We start from the raw sequence: 24,354 nt of genomic DNA, 5'->3' as shown, positions 1-24,354 counted from the left end.
CGACCAAATCCAACAACCAGAACTTCATCATTTTCCTCAATAAAATTCAAACAACCATCATTGGGTACAAAGGCTGTGATTTTTTTTTTTTTTTTTTTTTTTTTTTTTGCCATTCTTGATTAGCTGAACCCTGAAACACTTCCTGATGGCAGAATTTGGCTGTTTGGCTTCAAACCCTACTTTTCTGAGCACAATTCCCTTTGCATGAGAAGCGCCTCCAAAAGGGTTGGCCTTCAGGGCTGTGCCCAAGTGGGCTTTCTTGTACTGTTTATCATGGCACTTCTGGTCTCGTCAGTGGCTGCGGAGCTTCCTGGCAGTTCGAAGACCGCGACACTTGCCCATCCTGCCGGCGCCACAGGCCTGAGCAAAAGAGAGAAGCAGCCCAGGAAGCCACAAAATCTTAAAAGGTGTATTATTTCTATTTTTGAATTGAAAACAATTGAGACTCAGAGCGGTTAATGAACTTTTCCAAGGTCACACAGGTAGAAAGTGGACGAATCAGGATTTGAACCTGGCCTCTGCTCTTTCGATCTGAATAACTGTGGGGTTTCAGAATTGCCTCTGGATCACCTGTGTTGGAACACCTGGGGGACTTGTTAAATGTACAGATTTCCACCTGGCCCTCAGCCCTGGGTTCTTATCCAATAAATTCAGAATGAGGCTCTGGATTCTGTAGTGCAACAATGACCCACAGGTGATTCTGATGTGTGGTCTGAAGGCACACTAGTCTGAAGGCACCTGGGGTGGTCTTCTGTCTTCTAGCACCGTCTACTCCAGCTCGACAGCCAGCCAGGGGCCGTGGAGTGGTGGTATAGCCCTCCCGAGCCAGGCTACCTAGGTTCAAATCCTGGCTCTGCTACTTCCAACTGTTAACTTGGGCAACTTAATTAACCTCTCTGGGCCTCAGTCTCCTCATCTGTAAAATGGGGCTGGTCAATAATAACGCCTCCCTCCTATGGTTGTTGTGAGGATTAAATGAAGGTAAGAGACATAAAGCGCTTACAGTGGCACCTGGCAGAGTAACATCTGTATAGTTTGCCACTCTTGTCAAAACCAAACTATTCTGGAAGCTTTCCAGGGAGCCCCTTTGGTCTCAGGCTACTGTTTGACAGCAGGATTACAAGGTCTGTTTTCTAGCCTCTTATCAGAGTCGGCATGGGGTGGATGATGCGGTGTGGCAGGGGTGTATGATAAAGGAAAGAGGGAACTGTGGTGCACTGCGGAGCTGAAAAATGCAGTCACCTGGGAGCCAGGAACAGTGGGAAGTTCCCATATAAAACCCAGTGTCAGGACCTCCCGCTGGAGACACGCATTTGCCTCTTCTTTCTGCACACGCGAGAGGTCAGGTGCCCCTAACATGAACAAAATAACATTAGTTAGCGCTGCTTGCTCAGGATAATGAAGGCTGGAAACTTGGGAAATATGGAAGAATTTTAAACCTGTTTATGTCATTGCATTGTAAGTTTGGAGGGGCAAGAAGACTCTGGAAATTCACACAGGCCACTGACATGGACCCTCCCTGGTCTGTTACAGAAACAAAATGGCCGCTGGGAATGGCTGTCCCGCCCACTGCCTTTTTGGTCAAGCACTTTCTTGACAAATATCTATTGACATCAGAACCTTGTGTTTCTCTCTGCAATGCAGTTCCCTGAATACTATCTTTCCAGAAACTGGTAGGCAGGTGATACTGCTGTAATGGTGGGCGTTGGGTTTTTTTTTTTTAAATTACAGTTTGACTGCACATACACATTAGAGTGCACATAAATACATGTATACAGTACACTGCACATTTTTTTCAGTTTACATATATGTACTAATTATTATTTCTAAGAACACATTAGATCTTTAGCTTTTTAAACTTACATAGTTATCAAAGGAATAAAGCCAACCACAAAATAAGAATCAACAGAATGCGGTAATCCAGTCATAAAGGACAGTCAAATGTGCTTATACATAGTCAAGAAATCAAAATAACAATTAGTTCATTTGTGTCCTTATTATTGTTATAATTTTTTTCTATTCTTCATGTAAATGATGTCATATGGCATTTTCCTCTTTCTGGCTCACTTCACTTAGAATGACAATTGCTAGGTCCATCCATGTTGCTGCAAATGGCATTATTTTATTCTTCTTTATGGCTGAGTAGTGTTCCATTGTATATATACCACAGCTTCTTTATCCAGTCATCTGTTGATGGACATTTGGGCTGTTTCCATGTCTTGGCTGTTGTAAATAGTGCTGCTGTCAACGTTGGCATGCATGTGTCTTTTTGAATTTTGTTTTTCTCCAGATATATGGTGGGCATTTGGTTTTTAACTCCCTTCCTTAGTTCTCTGAATGAAGCCATGTGAGGTGTGGCCTGTTCCTTCCCTTTAGAGGTCAGGGCTGGAGGAAGCCTGGAAAGGGGACGTCAGATGCAATTAAGGATGCTTTGATTCTCTGTAAAAATTACTTATGATTTCAATACAAAATATGATACACAAATTAGGGCAAAAGGTAAAGAAACACAAAGACCTAGGGGCAAATCTAGCAACTTTCTGCATATATTTTAAGTCGCAAATAGGTGCTTAGTCATCTTCTAATTTTTCTTCTTTGGCTGCAAGAAGAAACCTTAATTAACTGCCAACTATGTTTCACTGAATTTTGAAAAATGTCAGGCCTGGATAAATCTTCCCAGCCTGCTCCTAAGTGGATGTGTCCATCTGGATGGTCTAATATTCACTCAATTAACCACTCAATTATATATAAAATATATAATAGATTTTCTTTTTTAGAGCAGTTTTAGGTTTACAGGAAAACTGGGCAGATGTTCCCATATACAACCCCCAGTTTCCCCTATTATTAATATCTTGCATTAGAATATTGGTTCAATATTGAGGAATCAATATTGATACATTATTATTAACCAATCTCCGTGGTTTACATTAGGGTGTACTCTCTGTTGTATACATTGTATGGATTTTGACAAATGCACGATATCATGTATCCACCATGACAGTATCATACAGAATAGTTTCACAGCCCTAAGCATCCCCTGTGCTCCATCTCGTCATCCCTCCTTCTCCCCCCAGCCCTGGAAATCACTGATCTTTTTACTGTCTCCATAGTTTTGTCTCTTCCAGAGTATCAAGTAGTTGGACTCATCCAGCAGGTAGCCTTTTCAGATTGGCGTCTTTCACTTGGTCATCGGCATTTCTGGTTCCTCCATGTCTTCTCGCCGCTTGCAAGCTCATTTCTCTTTAGCACTGAACTATATTCCGTTGTCTGATGTACTGCCCCTTCCTATACGCTAGACACTGATGGGAGAGCTGAAGAGATCCAAGGGGGGCTAAGAATCAGTCTTTACCTTTGAGGGCAACTTCTAGTCTAGTTGGGGACGGAAGACATATACCCATGCAAAGTCAGCTCATGATATTAAACAGTAAGTCAGACATGCTGAAAGTCACATGTGGAATGAATAACTGCTGTAGCAGTTAGGGGAAGAGTTCGTGGAAGGTTCCACAGAGGAGGTGCAATGGGCTGAGGGTGGGGAGAGACAGAGAGGATGGAGATTCAAAGAACGCTGTGCGCGTCTTAGCTTTTAACCCTGTGTCCTTTCACCCAGGCTGTAGACAGAGAGAAAGGAAATGATGTGTCCATGGTGTATCCAACCTCCCTGGCCCAGGACCATCCCCACCTGGGCAGGCTCTCTGGCAATTAGCTCACAGGTGGCCGAGCTCAGTTCCTCTCTCAACAGGTGCAAAACTGCGACAAAGGAACTGATGTCTTTATTAAATTCCATCTCCAGGCAGCAAAGCCTCTCAAATCCTGAGCTAAATTTTTTGTGTGTGTGGAGTATAAAGTTTACTTTAGAAGAGATCCTTTTGTATACTGTTGTGTGTGTGCATGTGTGTGGTGAGATAGGTTTTCAGATACCAGGAAATTTTTATTTTTTTGTTGCAGTATAGTTGATTGACAATGTTGTGTCAGTTTCAGGTGTACAGTAAATTGATTGATTCAGGTACACATATACATATATATCTTCTTTCTCAGATTATTTTCCATCATAGGTTATTACAAGATATTGAATATAGTTCCCCGTGGTATATAGTAGGTCCTTGTTGTTAATCTATTTTATATATAGTAGCGTGTATCTGTTACTCCCAAACTCCTAATTTATCTCTCCCTCCCCCCAGGAAATCTTTATTCTAGTCCTTATCCTTTTTCTGCATTAAAAAAATACGGAACACGCTCCATGAATTTGCCTGCCATCCTTGTGCAGGGGCCACGCTAATCTTCTCTGTATGGTTCCAATTGTATATGTGTTGCGGTAGCAAGCACTGGACTCTTTTTTTTTTTTACTGTGGTAAAATACACATAACAAAATTGACCATCTGAACCATTTTGAAGTGTATGACTCAGTGGAATTAAAGACATATACAAAAAAAAAAAGACATATGCATTGTTGTGCAAGACATGATTGACTCACCACCATCCATTACCAGAAATTTTTCATCTTCCCAACTGAAACTCTGCACCCATTCAACACTGACTCCTCCTTTCTTCCTGGCAACCACCAGCCTACGCTCTGTCTCTATGAATCTGATCACCCTAGGGGCCTCATATAAGTGGAATCAGACAACATTTGTCCTTTTGCATCTGGCTACTGTTTTCCACAATGGCTGTACCATTTTACATCCCCACCAGCAGTGCACGAGGGTTTCAATTTCTCCACATCCTCGCCAATGCTTGTTATCTTCTGTTTTTTTCTGGGTTTTGGAAATAGCCATCCTCATGGGTGTGACGTGGTCCCTCATCGTGGTTTTGATTTCTTTAGCTCAACTTCTGTTTGTTGAGGAAAAAATTGAGAGTGACGATTCCTGTACAGGATGTTAACTGTGAGTGGGCTCAGCTTTCCCGTCGGAGGCCAACGTTCCCCACCTCTGGCAGTTCACCTGTGTCCTCCAGGGCCTGTTGTATAAAATATGCATAAAATGTTAAAATCTGTTTTCTAAGGATTATCAGTGCCATCAGTTCATATGTAAAAAGCTGTTAATATTTCGGTGCACACAGATATGCACATGTAGTTATGTTTCATCTTTTGGTCATTCATTTTTAATGGCAAGTAAGTTCAAATACAGGCAAGCTAGAAACTGGGACTGGGAGGCCTGGGTCATCCCAGCATAAGAGCGCTGGGTGCTGGACTCGGGGGAGGGGAGGAGCACAGAGTTGGGAGCTGTCCTTTTTGTTTCCCTTTCTCCCACCTCTGTTAGCAAGATTTTTGTTTTTGTTTTTGCAACACATTCCAGTGTCAGTTGTCAAGCACACATAAGACTTTCCCTGGCTGATTTGGCTGATAAAGATGCAGTGAGCCACTTTCAGATTTGGACACTTTATTACTTCTATACACAATGAAAGGAAAATTAGCCAAAGGTGCCAAGTCCCTGGGTGCTTGTCTCACCCCAAAAAGGATGACATTGAAACAAAAGGGGCCAGATGGGCCCATTCTAGACTGGCAGTATAAAATATAAAATGAGGCAGTTTTGTACTAGTTTGATCTTGAAGGGGATGGTATGAAAGTCTCCGACCTCATCAGAACCCAGGAGGTGATGAGAATCGGTCTCCTGAGAGCCTCCCAAGGGAGATAAGGGGATGTTATGGGCTGAATTATATCTCCAGCTCCAAATTCATATGTTGAAATCCGAATTCCTAGTATCTCAGAATGTGACTGCCTTTAGAGACGGGGTCTGTAAAGACGTAATTACATTAAAGTGAGAGCAGATGGGTGGGCCGTAATCCAATCTGACTGATGCCTTTAAGAGAAGAGGAGATTAGGACCCAGAGAGAAGATGATGGGAAGACTCCGGGAGAAGACAGTCATCTATAAACCAAGGGGAGAGGCCTGGGACAGATCCTTCCTTCTTGGCCCTCAGAAGGAACCAGCCCTGCCAGCACCTTGATCTTGGACTTCCAGCCTCCAGATCTGTGAGGAATAACATTCTGTTACGTAGGCCACCCAGTCTGTGGTACTGTGTATGACAGCCCGAGCTGACTAACACAGGAGATGAATGGAAGATGGTCTCAGAGCAGTTCCTCACAGGCCTCCATCTTTTCATGGTCTGCCAAGATCCATATTAGCTGCAGTTCAAGCCTTGCCTGCCTGGCCCATGTGATACATGCAAGGTCATTTGGGTGCCCTGTGGAGCTGTTCCTAGGAAAATACTTGCCTGTCACCTGCTTTGTGGATAATGAAATGCTGTACCAACCATGACTTCCAAATGTTTTAATGCACACAGACACACATATATATATTCACTTGTATTATTTAACATTAAAATTTTTATTTAAAAAGTGGGTTATAAAATTACTATATATAAAATAGATAAACAACAAGGTCCTACTGTACAGCACAGGAAACTACATTCAATACCTTGTAATAACCTATAATGAAAAAGAATATACATATATATATATATATATAAAACTGAATCACTGAATCACTATGCTGTACACCACAAACTAACACAACATTGTAAATCAACTATACTTCAATTTTTAAAAAATGGGATTACACCCTACCCACTTTTTTTGCAAGATTCTATTTTTACTAGATGGGCAGTATCATGGGCAGCCTTACAGCGGCCTCCTGACCCCACTGCAATAGTGTACTCTTGAGGCCAACATATCCATGGGCTGTCCCCTGAACCCACATTCCTGATGGTGGCAGAGATGACTTGAGAGGTGAACCAGGAAGAAGACCATTGTGTTTTCAACACCAGAGGTCATGGTGGCTTAGCATGGGCCAGTGGCAACCAGAATGGAGAAAAGTAAGTGAATTTGAGAACATACAGAATATATATATATAAAATCTCACCCCCCCCACTGCATTTCCCTTCCCTAGTTCACATGTGAAAAGTCCTTCCAGATATAATGCACACATATCTCCACATATAAAGTTGTTTTCTCTTTTGTTTGTTTAAAAAGTGGAATCACACTATTCCCATTTTTTTTTGCAGGATTTTTTTTTCATTTGATGATGTGTGAACAGCCTTCCATATCAGAATCCATCTATGTAACTTGTTCTTTTTATCAGCTGCATACTATTCCAAGTCATGGTGAAGCATTAGATCATATTTTTTAAACTTTATCATTATTAGTAAACACAGAGGTTGACCACACTAATTTTTAACATTACAATAAATAGCCTTGGACATGAAGTCTTCTTCTCTCAGAGGTTTCTATGAAATAGATTCCTCAGTGGGGAAGGTAGAGCTCAAGTGGTAGAATGCATGCTTAGCATGCACAAGGTCCTGGGTTCAATCCCCAGTTACTCCTCTAAAATAAATAAATAAATAAGTAAAACTAATTACCTCCCCCCGAGAAAACCCCAAACAAATAAAAAATTTAAAAAAAAATAGATTCCTAGAGTCAGTCTTGTCAAGAGGTATACAGTTGACCCTTGAACAACAGGGGTTTGAACTGTGTGGGTCCACTTATATGTGGATTTTTTTCAATAGTAAATACTACAGTGCTACACTGGTTGGTTGAGTCTACAGGTTCAGAACAGTGTATATGGAGGAACCACATATATATCCAGAGGCCAACTATAAGTTTTACACAGATTCAACTATGTGGAGGGGCCGCACCCCTAACTCCTCATGTTGTACAAGGGTTAACTGTATACCTGACAGAAATGTGTTTCTATGTGCACCAAAGGTCACACAAGAATGTTTGTTAGCAGCACTATTTGCAATAGCCCCAAACTGGAAACAACCCAAATGTTCCTCATTAATACAACAGAATGATAAAGTCCAGTCTAGTCACACAATAGGATTTCATACAGCAATGAAAGTGAATGTTCTGCTTCACAGAGCAACATAGTTGAAATTTAAAAATATAATATTTGGTGGAAGAAGCCAGACACACAAGAATATATACTATATTCATGGACATTGATGAATTCATTCATTCCTGGAATGGAACATTCACTCATGGAATGTTCAGAAACAGCCAAGTCCTGTTTGCAGTTGGGATAGTGGTTGCCTTTGGGGAGCTTTACTAACTGAAAGAAGGCACGGGGGGCTTCAGGGTACTGATAATATTCTCTTTCTCCACCTGCAATGGCCACCTGGGCATGTTCAGTGTCTGAGCCACCCACTTAGGATTTGCATCCTTTTCTACATGCATGCTCCACTTCAGTAACAATTTACCTACATTTCTTGAAAGGTACATGTATTTAAAATAATGACTGGAACTGCCAAATCACCCTCCAAAAAGGTTGCATCAATTTACACGCTCACCAATAACACACACGAGCTCTCCTGTCCCCACATCCTTGCCACAGCGACGCTAGACAGCTTTTTGATTTTTTGCCAATTTGATGGCGTTTGAAAAAAGGTATCTTCTCATTTTCATTTGCATTTTCCTAATCACCTGGAGGTTGAGCATCTTTCATGTTTATTGGCCATTTGAATTTCTTTCTCTATGAATTACCTGCTTATACTTTCCCCCATTTTTGCATTGAACTGTTGGGTTCTTATTTATATATAATGGGTATTAAGTTTTTCTTGGATGTGTTGCCAACATGTTCTCCTAGAGCACCTTTTGCTTTTTCGTTTTGTTTATGGGACATCGCAGGCATCTGTTGTGGGGAGGCAAGCAACGCGAATAAGCCAAGCAGGCTCGGAGGAGCATGCGTGCCTTTGCTGGGAACCAGCGGACCAGATCTTCTGATTCTTCAGGAGATGCTTGAAATATGGATTTTTATGGGGAAACTTCCAATTTTAAAATGCTGGCAACTCATTCAAAGAATTTCAAGCACTAGAAGAGACAGCACATGTTTGGGCTGGATTGGATCAGCAAGGTACCAGTTCGCAAGCCCTGGGTGATGCTGTATTTCCCTAGAAAGGAGGTTTGTGTTGTCACATCTGCCCATCTTTTCCTTTATGACTTCTGAGTACTGTGTCTTTTTTTTTTCTTTCTATCAGTTCAACACTTTTTTTTTTCACTCTCTAAATTCTTCTTTTAAGCTAGAGAAAAGCTTTTCGTGTTTTTTTTTTTTTTCAAGTCTCCTTAATGAGAGATAAAGGTGAATGCATACATTACTGGACTCAGAAAATAGAGGAGGTCCTGACCTTGGGGGACTTGGGTGGCTGGGTCTGGGGATGGCTAAAACATCAGAATTAGAACTTCTTCCCATTTTCTCATTTAAATCCAAGGACTCCCCTCACTCCAACAGTAGGATTTCAAGGGAAGAGAATAAACAGTTTTATTCCACAATGAAATCAGAGGCCCCTAGGAACACTGAAATTCATACTAATGTGTAAATGACTTACTTCAAACCCCTTCCTGGGAGCAAGTGTGTAAGTCAGAGCAGGGAGAGAGCCGGGCACTGCAACCTGAAAGTACAGAGGATAGAAGAGCTCATCCTGAGCCCACTCCTCTGTCTGAAGGAACTTCACCATCTCCAGCTGTGTCTGCCTTCCCCAGACCTGCCCTGCTCCGCATGGCTCCCACTCTGGCTGGGAGTACTGTCATTGTTCTGTGCAAAGTTGATAGGAAGCACAACAAACACCCCGAACCGACTGGGGATAATTTAATGGCCTTTGATGGTATCATCTGGGCATTTCTCACCCATGCTTATGAGCAGCTTGCTTTGGCCAAGGTAGCACATCTAGAAACTGCTCTGGGGGTAAAAAAAAAAAAAAAAAAAAAAGTTTATCTGGCTGTGTATTTAGCAGGTCCCAGCAAAGGACAAAATAGGGGATTGCCGGCTGAGCGCCTGGCACGGCTCATCCCTTTTCTGGCACCAGATGACTGAGGTGCTGGGCTTACTCAGGAGAGCCAGAGTTGCTGGGCATGTGTTTATTCCTAACAATCATAACTGCATGTACCGAGTGCCTAGTGTGTGCTAGGAATTGTGCTGAGCTCCGTATTGAGCCACCTCACCTCCTATAATCCACACTCAGCCTGCAAGTTAGGGCTGTTACTCTAAGTGATAGGGTCCAGTGTGAACCAGGCGGCATGCATGACTCAAGCCTCAGAATTCTACCTCCAGCCCAGGGCTGCCTGCTCTCCCAGGCCAGGCGGGGGTGGCCCTCCATTCCAGTGGCTTCTCCAGCCCGGCCTTGGAATGTCTTGAGCCCCGGGTTTCCAGTCCACAGAACTGGAACCAGCCCTAGGCCCAGACTGCGCAGGCACCAGGCTCCAGGCTCCACGCTCACTGACCCAGCCCCCTTCTGCGTGGCGTCAATGGCCCCGCCCCGTTTTGCCTTGAGTGTCAGGGCGCTCCCTTCCCTTCTCTCCCCTAGTTGAAGACTCTGGCACTAACTAGTAATCCAGATTGTGAACCAATAATGAAGGTGCTGGGTGGGACGAATTTTAAGGTGTGACTTTTCCAGGCCACACACATTCATTGAAAAGCAGCACCGATAATATAGTTTATTTTCTGATTCTAAAAACAACCGTGCTCTTTGTAGAGAAGTCGAAGATACGGAGAGATAAAAAGAAGGAAAAAAAACCCTTATCTTACCACCTGGAGATAATCATTGTCAACATTTTCAGATGGTTCCTGCCACTCATTTTTATATGCTTATGAAAATACACACACACACACACATATCAATTTTCAAATATATATACTTTTTGAAGCACAGTTGAGATCATTCCAGCAATATATTTTTCACAGGTTGTATCATGGTGAGCACTTCCAAAAAGGACCCTCTGAAGGCAGGATGGATGGAATCAAGGAAAGGGGAGAATGTGGGTTTTTTTTTCCAGCTGCGGGGAGAGGTTCCCTAAGGCACCTAGGACAAAGTTGCCCCGGGACCTCTGGGGTGGAGAACGATGCCGTCAGCTTGGGGTCAGGACGAGGAAGTATGCCCTCTGCCACCCTCTTCAGTGTCACTCACCAGTTCTTGGGGAGGGTAGGAGCCTCCCAGCTGCCTGGACTAGCTGGGGCCTCTGGTCGCACCCCACCCACACCCCATGGTGAGCCCAGTCCCCACAGCTGCCCCTCCCTGTGGTTTTGTGTGTGTGTATGTGACAAGGGGGGGCTGTCTCTTGGAGGGACAATGGGCTGGCTTCTGACATCTTGAGGCCCTCCAGTGGGGGTAGGGCACTCGTGGCCGAGGTGCTTCCTGCCTCTTGAGAAACAAGCCGCCTTTTGGCTGTAACCGCAGTGCTGCTGACCCCCATTAGCTTCCTAGAAGTGAAAATGGATTTGCTCTGAGTTCTGTCATCCCTGGTGACCCAGGGCTCACCGAAGCAGCGCCAAGAGCACAGGGCTGGCCACCAGACCAAGCCATGCTAACCCACCCTCAAGGCTGCTTGGACTTGATGAGCACGCCCCCGCCTCCCTCCTCCAACCACCTGACGGAGACAAAGTTCTTGAAACATGGGAAGGTTTGGGGCTTCCCTGGAAGGTCGTTCATTCACTGGTGCCAGCAGAGGAGGCCCTGCTGGGCCAGAGTAATTACAGTGAGAGGGACCTGGTTAGAGTCCCAGCTCTGACCTTAGCCCGTCACCTTGGGCAAGCTACTAAACCCCTCTGAGTTGTCTCCCGACCTGGAAAAATGGGCTTAACAGTACTTACGTCACAGAGACAGATGCTCCGCAGAAGAGATGCTTTAAATTGCACACATAAGACATCTATCACACGCCTGAAGCATAGCAGGTACTCAATCAGTTGTTATTGTCAATTATTATTATGTCTTTGTTATTATGTCTTCAGTTTAACTTTTGGCAACAAATATTATCACCCCATCTTATGTCAAGGGTCAGCTGAGGCTCTGGAAGGTTAAACAGTATTTCAGTTCCGTATTATAGTGTAACAACCATCCCAAACCTTAGTGGCTTAAAATAAGACTGAATGATAATGAATGAATGACAATTTCTCATGACTCTGTGGATTCATTGGGTGGTTCTTGGGCTCCAGGTGGGGTCAGCTGGGCTCTATCATGTGAATACAGTCAGTTGGCAGCTCAATTGGACTGAAAGGTCAAAGAAGACCTCTCACGTGCTTGGTGTCTTGGTGCCAGCTGTGGACTGGGCTGCCTCAGTTCTCTTCCTCCTGACATTTTCACCGGCTAGCTTGGGCTTCCCCAGGTTTGGCAGTTGACTTCCAGAAGGGTGTGTCCCAAGAGGACAAGCCTCAGCATGCAAGCTCTTAGCGAGCCACTGCTTTATAACATCCTTGTTAATGTCCTTGTTAATGTCAAATAAAGCCAAAGTCCTTATTGGCCACCTGCCCAAACCCAGACTCAGCATGGGAGGGGACAACATGAAGGCACACATACTGGGAAGCATTGGGGATGCCCAGGTAACAAACAAACAAAAAGGCTTGTCTAGGGTCCCACGGCTGTTGAATGGCATAGCTGGGATTTGAACCCAAGTCTGCCTGACTCCAAAATCTATGCTCCCTCAAAGCATGGCTGAGGCTGACCCCATGGCAGGCTAGCGTTTGTGCACCACCCCCAACCAGAGTCGGAAGGCGAGGTGATTTTCCATCTTGTCTGCAGCCTACCCCTGCCCTAGTATACCACGATGTCCTTGAACCTCTCCTGCTCACCTGATGAAGGGGAGAAAAGCACCCTCCTTCTGCTGGGCCCCTTCTGCTCTTCTGCCTAACACGTCGACTACAGAAAGCTACTCCTGCTTCCCCCAGAGTCCCAGTACCAGCCAGGACGGTGGTGGCCCTTTCACTCGTGGCATCTCCAACCACAGCAGCATCCTGGCTCTGCTGGCCTCAGGGCACACACACCTCTCTGAACTTCAGCTCTATTTTCAGCGGTACCCTTACCAGGAAAGCAAGGATCTTGGAAACAATGACAATATTACAGACATGAGCCCAAGTTTATAGCCCACTGTTGTCTTCCCAGTGGACTTCCAGTCTGCCCACGAGCTGGGACAATGCCTGGGACAGGCCCCCTACCCTCACCTCTGTCTACACTCAGCCAGAGGCTGATTTGAGCTGGCCCCTTGGTGATGACATTAGGAACCCAGCCACTTCTGGTTCCTGCCTGCCTCTGACTGAGTGAGACTCTGGTCAATTCCAACCACTGGTGCCCCGAAGGCCCAGCACCTGGGTGAGGAATGCTCTTCTCCCTGTCGTTCCCTGCTCCCAGTCCGTGTGGGCAGTGAGCATTTCTCACTTTCCTGTGGCTGGACTCTCACTCTCCCGTCTTCTTAAGGCCCCAAGAGAGTACGCCATTTGTTCAATGCCCTATCATGAGCTGACTGCAGAGCTGGGGCCTTGAACTTGGGATGTCATCTCCCACCGTTATCTCTTGCAGGAGACCCAGCACCCTCCCCCCAACCGGCATTCGTGGAGTCTCAGCGGGGCCCACAGCCGTTCTGCCTCAGCGTGGAGTGAAGGCTAACCGAAAGCAAAGCCTCTGGAGGAAGAGGAAATGTTCTCTGGATGCTGAATGGGAGACCTTGGGGACGTGTGTGTGTGGGGGAGGCCCCTCTCTGACTTGTGCCCAGGGAAAAGTCATGGTCAATGAGAAAGCCTTTGATGGGAGAGAGTCGGTGATGCAGCCGAGGAACATCAGCACACATCACCCGGGATGGATGTGGGACCCTCTGTCAGACCAGGCCAGTTCTCCTGATGTAAGGTCAACAGGCTGATGTCCTGGGGTACGGAGCTCCCCGGAAGTGGACTGCGATGCACGAGGAATCTAGAATTGCTCATGTCCTGTGTGGTCTCGCTGAGGAAAGCCAGGCAAAATCTGGCAACTGAGCTGGAACGGCCAGGGCTCTTGGCTCCGAGCAACAGGAAGCAATTCTGGTTTATTTCAGCAGAAAAGGACCCTATCAAAAGGGTCTTGGGAGGCTCACAAAATAACCAGGAGGGCTGGAGAACCGGGTTTGGAAAGCAGGCCAAACAAAGAATGCTGCGCAGCGGTCAGGACCATGGCCAAAGTCAGGCCAATCCAACGACAATCCCACTGCCAAGTCCAGGACACCTCGGCTTATACTGCCACCTCCAGACATAGCTATGGTCCCTGCCATTCCAGGAATGGAATGTCATTGCCATAGTGACTGCCACCCTCCACCAGAACAGACTTCTGTGCTCCCTACATCTCTGCATCATCACCTGCTGACACTCAGTTGTTCATGGAGCATCTGATTGGCTGAGCGTAAGTCAGGAGCCCACACTAACTGCAGTGGCAGCTGGGAAAGTGGCTCTGTGGTGTTTTTCTCTTCTTTGGTGAGAGGCAACTAGAAAGACAGGGAATTTCTCAGACACGGTAGTGGAGGGTGGATGCGGGTCAGCCATGAACTTACCTCACCTGGAAAAATGTAGAACAGTTGTCCCCAGGGAGTGCTAGAGAATTGTATGCCTCCAGGGACAGCCTCAGCTTGTCTTCCCTTCCTCCAGATGCTGATGGAAGTGTGTGTGTGTGTGTGTGTGTGTGTGTGTGTGTGTGTGTGTGTGTCTCTAAGGACAGAAACATCTTACACGATATTGGGTCAGGGACCCTGGGTTTGATTCTGAGGCCCCGAGGCTCAGTTCCACGTCACAGCCTGCTGCCCTGCCTTCGAGCTTTCACAAGGTATGTGGTAGCTTCTGCTGTAGTCTGAGCCAGCGGGCCGAAAGATGCCCCTAAGACCGAGATAGCCCCAAATGGAATGGTGCCATTCGTTCTGCGTAATGAAGGAGAGTGCAGGTTTCGGAGGCAGAGAGATTGGGGTTTACCAGCCATGTGACCTTGTACGTGTTCTTTAACTTCTCTGAAACTTAGTTTCCTTATCTGCAAAATGCAGATGAGGTGGCAGGCACCCAGCCTCCATTCCAACTTGGTCCTATGGCGCCTTCATGTTCTGCAGAGGCTGGAAGGGTCCCAGACACCTTTGCAGCTGGGGCTGTGGATGAGAATTAGATTTCACCAATTAGATGCACTTGTGTGAGTTTCAGAAGGCAGCGGCGAGGAAGAGATTACTTGCTTGCTACTCTGGCTGTTGCTGCTGAAAACACTGAGTGTGAGAGAGAGAGAGAGAAAGAACATTCTAGTGTTTGATCAGTCAATTAGTCACCAGCTTTGTGGATACTGAGAGGTGTTGTGGTGGCAGTGGCTTCCTGATCCCTGGATGGCAACTACAATAGTGTCCTTTTGAAATCAACATCTCCGTGACTGGCCCCTGCCCTCCTCCACCTTCCTAATGATAGCAGAGATGGCATCAATCTTGGCAGCCCAGTTCAGTGGTGTTATGGGAGTCTAGAACCTGCTTCTCCAGCCCTTCCAATTATTTTTGTAAGCGCCTAATTTCCTGTATTAAATTTCTTCTAGCTTAAGATAGCTGGAGAGGTTTTCTGTTTCCTGCAGCCGAACCCTAACTACTATAGGAGTCACACCCCATTGCTCACACAGTTGTTGGGATGAGATGAGGTGATGGGTGCTATACAGCCTTGTAAACTGTAAAGCCCTTAACATCTGTTAGGGTAAAAAAAAGAAAAAAATTTTTTTACCAAAGTATAGTTAATTTACGATGTTGTGTTAGTTTCAGGTGTACAGCACAGTGATTCAGTTATGTTAGGTGTTTTTCAAGAAAGAGTGTCCCTTTTGTCAGGGGAGACGAGATGTGATGGAAATCTTGCTGACGTGTCACTCCAATGTTTACACGCCCCAGTCAGTTCTTTCACCTCGAACTGCTGGGGCAGAAGACAGCCTGAATGAATTTAGGTAATTTGAGTGGGTCACCTGCTTTTGGGGGCTGCAAGGGTTTTCCTGTGGATTCAGGGGGAATTCTGCCTCTCTGTTCACTGTTACAACAATGACTGGTGCTCCACGGTGCCTGGGAAAGGTGGCAGATGCCCTGATGTGAGCCTGAAAAGTCAGCTACCCCGGGACTCTCCCCTACCCATGCTGGGCTCCCCTGTTAGCCCATCAGTTTGTGTTAAAGCTCACATTCATTCCTTACCCCTCCTAGTTAAATCTTTGTGTTTACAAAACCTTCCCCTCCCCTCCCATCAGGCTTGAAGGATCTCCCTTTCTTTGGTGAGTAACATTCTCATGGCCGTGGCATCGGCCCCTAATTCCTGTCACAAAATGAGGGCCGTCTGTGGGGTGAGGGGCCAGGCAGGTGGCCCTGGGGGCCATGAAGCTGGGAGGAAGCTGGGCTGGGCTTGGCTGCCAGAACAATCCAGGCTCCACTCCAGCCCATCAGGGGGCGTGAGGCTGAGTGGGCAAGATAAACCATTTCAGCGGTTTTCAGGAGCCCTAATCAATTGCGAGGCAGGGCGCAGCCCTCGGGGACAGATAAAGCCAGCCCCACGCTCCAAGCCCAGTTGGAGCCAACGTTTGTGTGGTTTGAACTTTTGTGCGGTTTGGACAAGTCCAGCTAGCTTTGCTGGAGCTGTTTCCTCTGTTCCCAACTGTAGTGCAATGAGGTGAGCGGCCCTGGACCCCACAAACCAACCCTGGAATGATTTAGGTGGCCGATCCTCTCTCCCCGCAGGGTCCTACAGGCTGGGGCATGTCCGGGCCATGCCCCTGGCTCTCGCCGGTGGCTCGGGGTTTTAGCAACACTCCGTCGCCCAAGGCAGGCGAGACGTCCGCATCGGGAGCTGAGCTGCTGCAGATTTGATTCTCTGCCCCTGCTTCCAAACTAGAAAGCCCATGCCCACTTTCAGATTCCACCTTCACCACGGCTGCCTCCGGGACGCGCAGTCGCCTTGTGCAGAGGAAGCCCAGGACGCTGGGGACACCGCCTGGAGCCTGGGCGCATAGCAGCAGGGCTTTTTCCGCCCCTCCTCCAGCTTGAGGTTTCTTGTTTAACCTCTAAGTTGCCAGAAGATATCCGGAGGGTTCATGGGCAGGCCTTTAGCTGACTCTGAGCAAGGCAGGGCACCCCAGATTCGAGCACCACCGGCGGGCACTCCTTGTGCCAATATCTGCTGCGCTTGTGGGCTGCAGGGCAAGGTGGCCCGGTGAGGTGGATGGACGCTGGGCGGCATGGACCCATCTGTCAATGCTCTGTCCCCTGGGAAGCCTGTGTCAGCCTGTGTCAGCCTGTGTCAGCCTGTGGGGGCCCCAGCAAAATAGAATCAGGAACAGGTGCTGCCTGGGAGGGAAACTCGGGCGCCTGGTGTATCTCAGTGATGCTCGCACCCTCCAGGGACCTTCCTGCCTCCACAGAAGGTGGGGACAGAGAGAGAGAGAGGCGAGCATGGAGAGAGAGAAAGGGAAGTGGGAAGAAACTGGTCACGGAGGAGGCTATTTTTATTCTTTGCTACAGCTGCGTGCGTTTCTCTGACCAACTAGGCAGAGAAAATCATTCTGGCTCCCGGTGAAGCAGGCCTTAAACTTGGGGTGGGGGAACAGGGCAGGGAGTGGGAGGTGCGCAGGAAAGGGGCAAAGAGGGGGCAATCCCTGAGGATCCAGCTAACCACAGCCTCCAGAAGCCCTCACTGTACAGAACAACCCCCCTCTGCCGCCCCCTACCCCAGATGCTTCAGCCTTAACTTTGGCTGCCAGCGGTGGGCCATCCTTTCCCTTCTGGTGACACCTTGTGCATGACCCAGTTGAGACTGGGCATTTGTTCATCACTGTCTTCTTCTGTTGGGCCTTGGAGGAGAGCCTTATTCCCTCCCGGCAGGGGACAAGACCTCCTGGGTGGTGTCAGTTGCCACGATCACCCTAGCATCTGGAGAAACTGGCAAATGTCCCAAACAGGAAACCAAGATTAGGGGCCAGGGCCTTAGAGTTACTCTTTCGAGGCCATGATTGTCTAAGTCAGCAGTTCCCAAAGTGTGTGCCAATGATCCCCATGGTACCCCAGACCTTTTCAGACTGTCTTTTCTAACTGCAAAGCTCCATAAGGTTGGATTTTCTTCATATACTTCAACCAAAACCACATAGCACAACAGATTGGATGCTGAAGCAGCTAGGAGAAAGCAGCTGTCTTCTCTGAAGCCAGACATTAAAGAGGCTTGCAAAAATGTAAAACAATGTCACTTTTCTCCTTAATTTTTTTTTGTTTCAGAAGACACAGTCCTTTTTTCATGAAATTATGCTATTGATGTTAACATGCATATTAGTTATCGATTGCCGTGTAACAAATGACCTCAAAGCTTAGTGGCTGAAAACAACACACATTTATTATCTCTCAGTTTCTGTGGGTCAGGAATCTGGAAGCAGCCAGCTTAGCTGGGTGGCTCTGGCTCAGGGTCTTTCATGAGGCTGTGGTCCAGGTATGGTCCAGGGCCGCAGTCATCTCAAAGCTCAACCAAGGAAAGAAAGGATCCACCCCAAGCTCAGTCATGTGGGTAGGGTGGGCCCAGCTTGCAGGGTCCAGGGAGCAAGGAATGTGTGGCAGCTGTGGTCAGATGGGCATGAGGCCCTAGTGAGCCAGAATGATCTGGTATATCTCAGCTTCTTCATGCCTAGTTAATTGGTGACTGCGGGACTTGGGGTAGAAGACCCCGTAAGTGAAAGATGTAACCGTATGGACAGAGTTGCAATTTCTGGTTCAATTTCCCTTTTCTCAATGAAGAGTCTCCTTCTGGAGCTGCCTTGACATGTTCGGGCTTTGATTTTGATCCTGGAGATTCCTCTGTGGCTTGCAGCATCCTCCGTGAATCCCCGTGTTAGGGATGCCCCCGGGGGGGAAAGGCTACGATTCATGAGAAAGACCCCCAAACGAGTGAAGACTGGGCTCCTTTATCATCGTCTCATTGACACCAGGGAAGCTTGAGCTGCTAGCCTTCTAATAGGAGGAGGTAGGGGAAGTCTGGGGCAGAGAGAGGCCAAAAACCCAGGGTGGAGACAAAAAGCTGCTGGGGTCCGGAAGAAGAGAAGCAGGGGTGGGTGGCTGGGATGGACGGAGTGCACAATTGTGATCTTCTCTACTTCAAAGTCCGGCCTCACCAGCCCTGATCTCAGGGTCAGCTAACGTAGGAGCCCCCCAGCCCCTCTTCCAGCCCCTGAAAGCCATCCTGAGAGAGGAAATGTGGCCCCTCACTCAGTGGTATCAGGGGCGTGGATTGTGCTGCAGAAGGTGGGGAGGCCTCCGCCCTCAGGTATCACGCAGCATGCTTCAGTTCTGCCTGCTCTCGGGACCGGGCCCCAGCCCAGCGGGCTCCGGAAGGACCAGGCCAGGCCTCCGACACAGGTCAGGGATGCTTTTTGTTGGGGGGAGGAGGGGTGTTGTTTAAAATGTCACCTCTCTGGGGCCCAGCACAATTCTTCCAGAGCCGTCTTCTCCTTGCTGGTTCATTGGTGGCTTCAGGCCTTGGGTTTGAATGTGGACCAAGTCTTAGCAAAAATGCTAAAACAACGCAAATATTTGTGTGCACCTTCAACCCTTATTGGGGTTGAGTCCTTTTGAAGAGAGAACGGGGGGATTACCTTTGGTTTCTGGCCTCGTGGATGAAGTCGGTGAGCTAATAATAACCTGGCCAGGCGCCCAAGATACCAGCGGGTCTCAGGTCACTGTCCTGGACCGGCAGCCTCGGCGTCACCAGGGAACTTGACAGCAATGCACATTTGGGGGGCTCACCCCAGACCTACTGAGTCAGAAGCTTTGGGAGTGGGGGTGGGGCTTGGGACGCTGTGTTTTTAACAGGCCTTCCAGGTCATTCTGATGCCCTTCCAAGAGCCACAGTTTGACGAAGAATATGATTCTTATTTAACAGATGAAGAAAACGAAGATCAGAGGGGCCAAGTCACTCGGCCGAGATTGTGCGGCCAGCAAGTCTGGTGCCAAGATTCAAACCAGGTCTTTCACAGAGGAACTCTTATTTTTTCCTTTTGTCTCGTCCCACCCCCTCCCTCTCCAGCCCCACCCCTCCTTCCTCTCTCCCAGAGGTTCTCAACTTGGCCGCATATATTGACATCACCTAGGGAGCTTTAAAAACTAATTTTGCTGTTAGGGCTCCACCCTAGGAAACTGAATCTCCGGGGTGTGACTCCAGCATCTGAACCTTTTATTCCCTATTCACAGGCAGCCTTACCCAGGTGCCTCCGCGATTCCAAATGTTTCTACTGCACGCCTTCGCACTAAGGTGTTAGTAACTGGATGTGTTACCTTTCTCAGGGTATCTGCATTTGAAAAAAGAACCAAGGACATAAAATAATGAATTGCGTAAGCATCCTAGCGAGTGGGAGAGACCAGCTTTTGATCTCTTTTTTTCCCACTTACAGCAGATTTATTACTCTCACATGTCCTGCTAGGAATCTACCCAGCCGTCTTGGCTGAGATTTCTGAATATGCTGTGTCTTTTTGAGGGGATTTTTGGGCTGGAAGAACTTGAATGAATCCTTTTCTGAATGCCCTTAAGCCATCAACCTTGCCCACAAAGGGCTGAGTTTCCCAAACCAGTAACAGCCAGTCAGTCCCATTCTAACTAGCTAGCAAAACCAAAATTATTCCCCAAAATGGTTTTTTTTTTCCAACCATCCAATTTTCCCCTGTCAGGCCGTTCCAGTGCCCATCCAAACACACTCTGCTGCAGAAATTGAGGTGGTATGTACCTCAGCCATAAGTTAGAGTCCTTTTCCAGACCCCCAATTCCAGCAAATCGCATGAGACCCTCAGCGTGGCTATTTCCAGGACATGACAAGATTTCGATGTTGACGCCTCCTTTTAATTTTTTTAATTGTCAAAAACCTTTACTTGTTTGCTTTTATTTGTGGAGGGGAGAGGTAATTAGGTTTATTAATTTTTTTAATGGCGATACCGGGGATTGAACCCAGAACCTCATGCATGCTAAGTATGCGCTCTACCACTGAGCTCTACCCTCCCCGCACCGTGAACCTTTTTAAAGTGAAGTATAGTTGATGTACAATATTGTCGCAAACCTTTGAGTTTTGAAAATGAAGAAAAATAAAAGCCACCCTAAAAATGTTTTTTTTTTTTAAACCGGCAGCTACATTTCTACCCTGCTTCTTGCACCTGGTGGCTTCTCCGCCCTTCAGGAAACAGCCCACTTGTCAGCAGCTGGGTTCATTACCACAGTATCGACCCTGACACGTTCCACGCGGGCCACCTCCCCCGGAGTTCCTCAATTCACACCCTAAATGAAACGTAATTGGACCTGGACATCTTTGAAGTCCCCGAGCAGCTTGCCAGCATTTTGAAATGTCCTTGATTTGCATGGTGAAGACCTAGTTGGAGGTGACTTTTTCTTTCCCCTCATCCCACAGTTTTAAAGACAGAATGATTTTAAATGACATTCCCCAGCCAGGAGGAGTTACCATGGAAGAAATAAAAATTCTCAAAGCCCCCAAAAGAAAAGGATTTGATGAATCTCTAATTTGCCCCTCTCCTTGGGTTTTCTTCTGTGACGGCCGCAGGCTAGGCCATGGTTTCCTCTCCAACTTCTCCCCAGGTCCCCGACCTGGGGGAGGACAAGAATCCGAGGGACTCTGGCCAGAAGGTTCTGAAGGCCGGCAGGTCGCTGTCAGACCTGAGGCAAGAAGACGAGCCCCGCCGCAGGCCGGTGAGTTGGTGAGGGAGGCCATGTGTTCAGCAGGGATCATCTCTCTCCCTTTCCGGCTGAGCCAGGGCTGCAGAGATCACGCCCAATCCTAGAAATCGGTGTGCCTGCCTGCCCTGTGACCCTAGAGCTGGATGACTTCCTGCAGCCCACAGAGGGGCCTGCCTGCTGCCATCATTCATGCCCACAGCCTAGGCGGGCGCTTGTCAACCCGGGGGGGACCTTGGACCTTGGCGATCTGCTTTGCTCTGGGCAGTGGCCTGCCCCCAGTTTGCAGCCACCCCCCCACCCCAACTCTTCTGCTTCTGTGAGCTTCCTCGGGGGTGGCCGTCCTCCGAAGCAAATGATCCGCTTTCCCCTAGAGCAGCGCTGTTCAATAGAAATTTCGGTAAGAAGGGAAAGGTTTTCTCTCTGTGCTGAGATGTGGCTAGTGCAACTGATGACAGGAATGTTCAACTTTACGTAATTTTATTTAATCTAGGTAGCCACATGTGACTAGTGACCGCTGTGTTGGACAGCAAAGGGACAGGTGATCAAGCAAAACCCAAGAGTGGATGCCCCGGTTTGGAGGGTGTATGGTATTGACTATCAACTTCCCCAAAAGACTGTTGATCAAGCAAAGCTTAATTTATCAGACCTACTTCAGTAAGGAAGCGTACCTGGGTGACAGAATGCTGGTGACGTCTCCAAGCAGGGACACTGGGGAAGGGTATTTATAGCATTTTAGAGACTGGACTGGGTTATTTTGAAATTGGGTCTTTCAAGGCAAGAAACTGTCTGGGATGGGGCAGAGTTTATGACAAAATCGTTCTGGATTGGTGAACACAGCAAGGCAGAGGTTTTGTTAGGTCTTGATAAGCTAGCTATTGGTCTTGTTAACAAGCTATTTTAGTTGGTTATCTTCCCGGTGGAAGTATTTCTTAGAACAAATAGCGAAGTTATTTTCATTTGTTCTCAGTATTCTTTCAACATGGGGATGGGAAAGTATGTCTGGTCCCGGTGCTGTTTAACGTAGGGACGGGGAATAACAAATTACCCCCAAGTGTAGTGACTTGAAACAATACCCATTTCTTATCTCACAGTTGCTGAAGATCAGGAATTTGGGAGCAGCTGAATTGGGTGGTCCTGGCTTGGGGTCTCCCGTGAGGTTGTAGCCAGGATGTTGGCCCGAGTCACCAATGATCATCTGAAAGATTTCCCGGGGCTGGAGGACCCACTTTCAAGGTGGCTTACTTGCGTGGCTGGTGAAACGGGGTTGGCTGTTGGCAGGAGGGCTCAGTTCCTTGGCATGTGGGCCCCTCATGAGGCTGCTTGGGAATCCTCCTGGCATGGTAGCTAGCTTCCCCTAGAGCAAGTGATTCAAAAGAGCCAGACAGAACCCAGAGTGTCTTTTATGACTTAACCTTGGAAGTGTCACATCATCAAAATATGCTGTTGGTTACACAGGGCAGCCTTGTTCAACATGGGAGGTGACCATGTAAAGGGGTTAATAGCGGGGCTGAGACTCACAGGGAGAGGGAATTTGGGGGTTTCAGTTCTCAGGGGTAGGTGGGGGGCAGTGGTATAAGGGAGGATGCAGAGGTTCCTAGGTTTCCGAGTTGAGACACAACTGTGGCTGGTCTGTGTATGTTGGGGAAGGGGGGACCCACTGGCTGACCCAGCCTTCTGCCCTCTTTTTCTGGAACATTGTTCCAGTTACCATCACTATGTAATAAGTCCCTCCAAAATTTCGTGACTTCAAACAACCATTTTGTTATGCTCATGGACTCTGTGGGTCAGGAATTCTGGTAGGGCGCAGCGGGGGATGGCTTGTCTGTGCGTCACCACGTCTGGGACCTCAGCTGGGAAGACTCCGAGCCCAGCGATGATAGTTGCGGGCTGGAGTTATTCGCAGTTTCAATCATCGACATGTCCGGTGCCTGTGCTGGGGGGAAGCAGAGGCTTGGATGGTGGCCGGAGAACCTACAGGTGGCCTCCCTACATAACTTGGGCTTTATCACAGCATGGTGGCCTCGGCTTGGTGGGACTTCTGACGTGGGGGCTCAGGGCTTCGAGTGTGATTGTTCTAGCAAACAAGGCGGAAGCTGCATGGGCGTTTAGGGCTCAGCCTTGGGCGTCACCAGACATCACTTCCACTGTTCTTTCATTCATTCTCTCTTTCATTTCTTTATTTACCTTAACAGAGGCACTGGGGATTGAACCCAGGACCTCGCGCATGCCAAGCATGCACCCTACCACTGAGCTATACCTGCCCCCTCCACTGTACTTTTTTGATGCAAGCAGTCACAAGCCTGCCAGAATTTAGGGGAAGGGGTCACAGACCCAGTCTCTCAATGGGAAATGTCAGTGTCACATTGTAGAAGAGCACATGGGCTGGATGATATTGTCGCAGCCTTTCTTGGGAAAGACAGTCTGCTGTGCACCCCAATTTTCCTAAGACTTTTGTCTTTGATGGGTGGGAACAGGGGGTGCTGAGGGAATGCAGGCCCTGGGCACCCCACACAGCGTCTCTGCTAGATCATGCTTGTTCCTTCCCCATCACAGGTCACTGGCCCGAGTCTGAGCTGAGTGGGACACACGAGGAGGAAGAGCTGAACCCAGGAGAGGGGGTTCTTCACACAGGCCCATAGGACAGTGTCCCAGATTGTGGGGCCAGAGAGAGCTCTGCCACTTACTGCGTGGTCTTGGACAAGTGGCTTATCTCTGAATTGGGAAGAAGTCCTGCCTCGGGATCACTGTGGGAGCAGGTTAGGTGAGGCGTGCAGAGGATGGCAGGACGCTTGGCACGTGGGTGGGTATTCAACAGACGGGAGCCACTGTGACACTATCTATTATTCACTTATCCAACCTGAGTTCAACCATCTGTGGCACAGTATTCGTCGTATATTGCTGGGTAGCAAGTCACCCCCAAACTTAGTGGCTTAAAACAACAG

General features: G+C 47.8%; 2 long non-coding RNA genes and 1 other non-coding gene across 3 annotated transcripts in view; 1 reads left to right on the top strand and 2 right to left on the bottom strand.

Annotated features, from left to right (window-relative positions):
* Positions 1-384, bottom strand: part of LOC116662079 — a 28,545-nt gene extending 28,161 nt beyond the window's left edge. The window contains exon 1 of the long non-coding RNA XR_004318073.1: positions 24-384. This is a non-coding gene — a long non-coding RNA (uncharacterized LOC116662079). The remainder of the gene's footprint in view (positions 1-23) is intronic.
* A 3,830-nt stretch (positions 385-4,214) lies between these two features.
* Positions 4,215-4,320, bottom strand: LOC116662354. Its single transcript, XR_004318390.1, has one exon. It is a non-coding gene; the product is annotated as a U6 spliceosomal RNA (small nuclear RNA).
* An 8,958-nt stretch (positions 4,321-13,278) lies between these two features.
* Positions 13,279-21,195, top strand: LOC116661860. The gene is made up of 3 exons (XR_004317837.1): positions 13,279-14,120; positions 19,619-19,701; positions 20,852-21,195. It is a non-coding gene; the product is annotated as an uncharacterized LOC116661860 (long non-coding RNA).
* Positions 21,196-24,354: the final 3,159 nt, after the last annotated feature.

The sequence above is a fragment of the Camelus ferus genome, chromosome X (assembly GCF_009834535.1).
Source record: "Camelus ferus isolate YT-003-E chromosome X, BCGSAC_Cfer_1.0, whole genome shotgun sequence".
NCBI classification, from domain to species: Eukaryota; Metazoa; Chordata; class Mammalia; order Artiodactyla; family Camelidae; genus Camelus; species Camelus ferus.
Note: the sequence above shows the minus strand (reverse complement) of the source record. Positions and strands in the feature narration are given on the sequence as shown.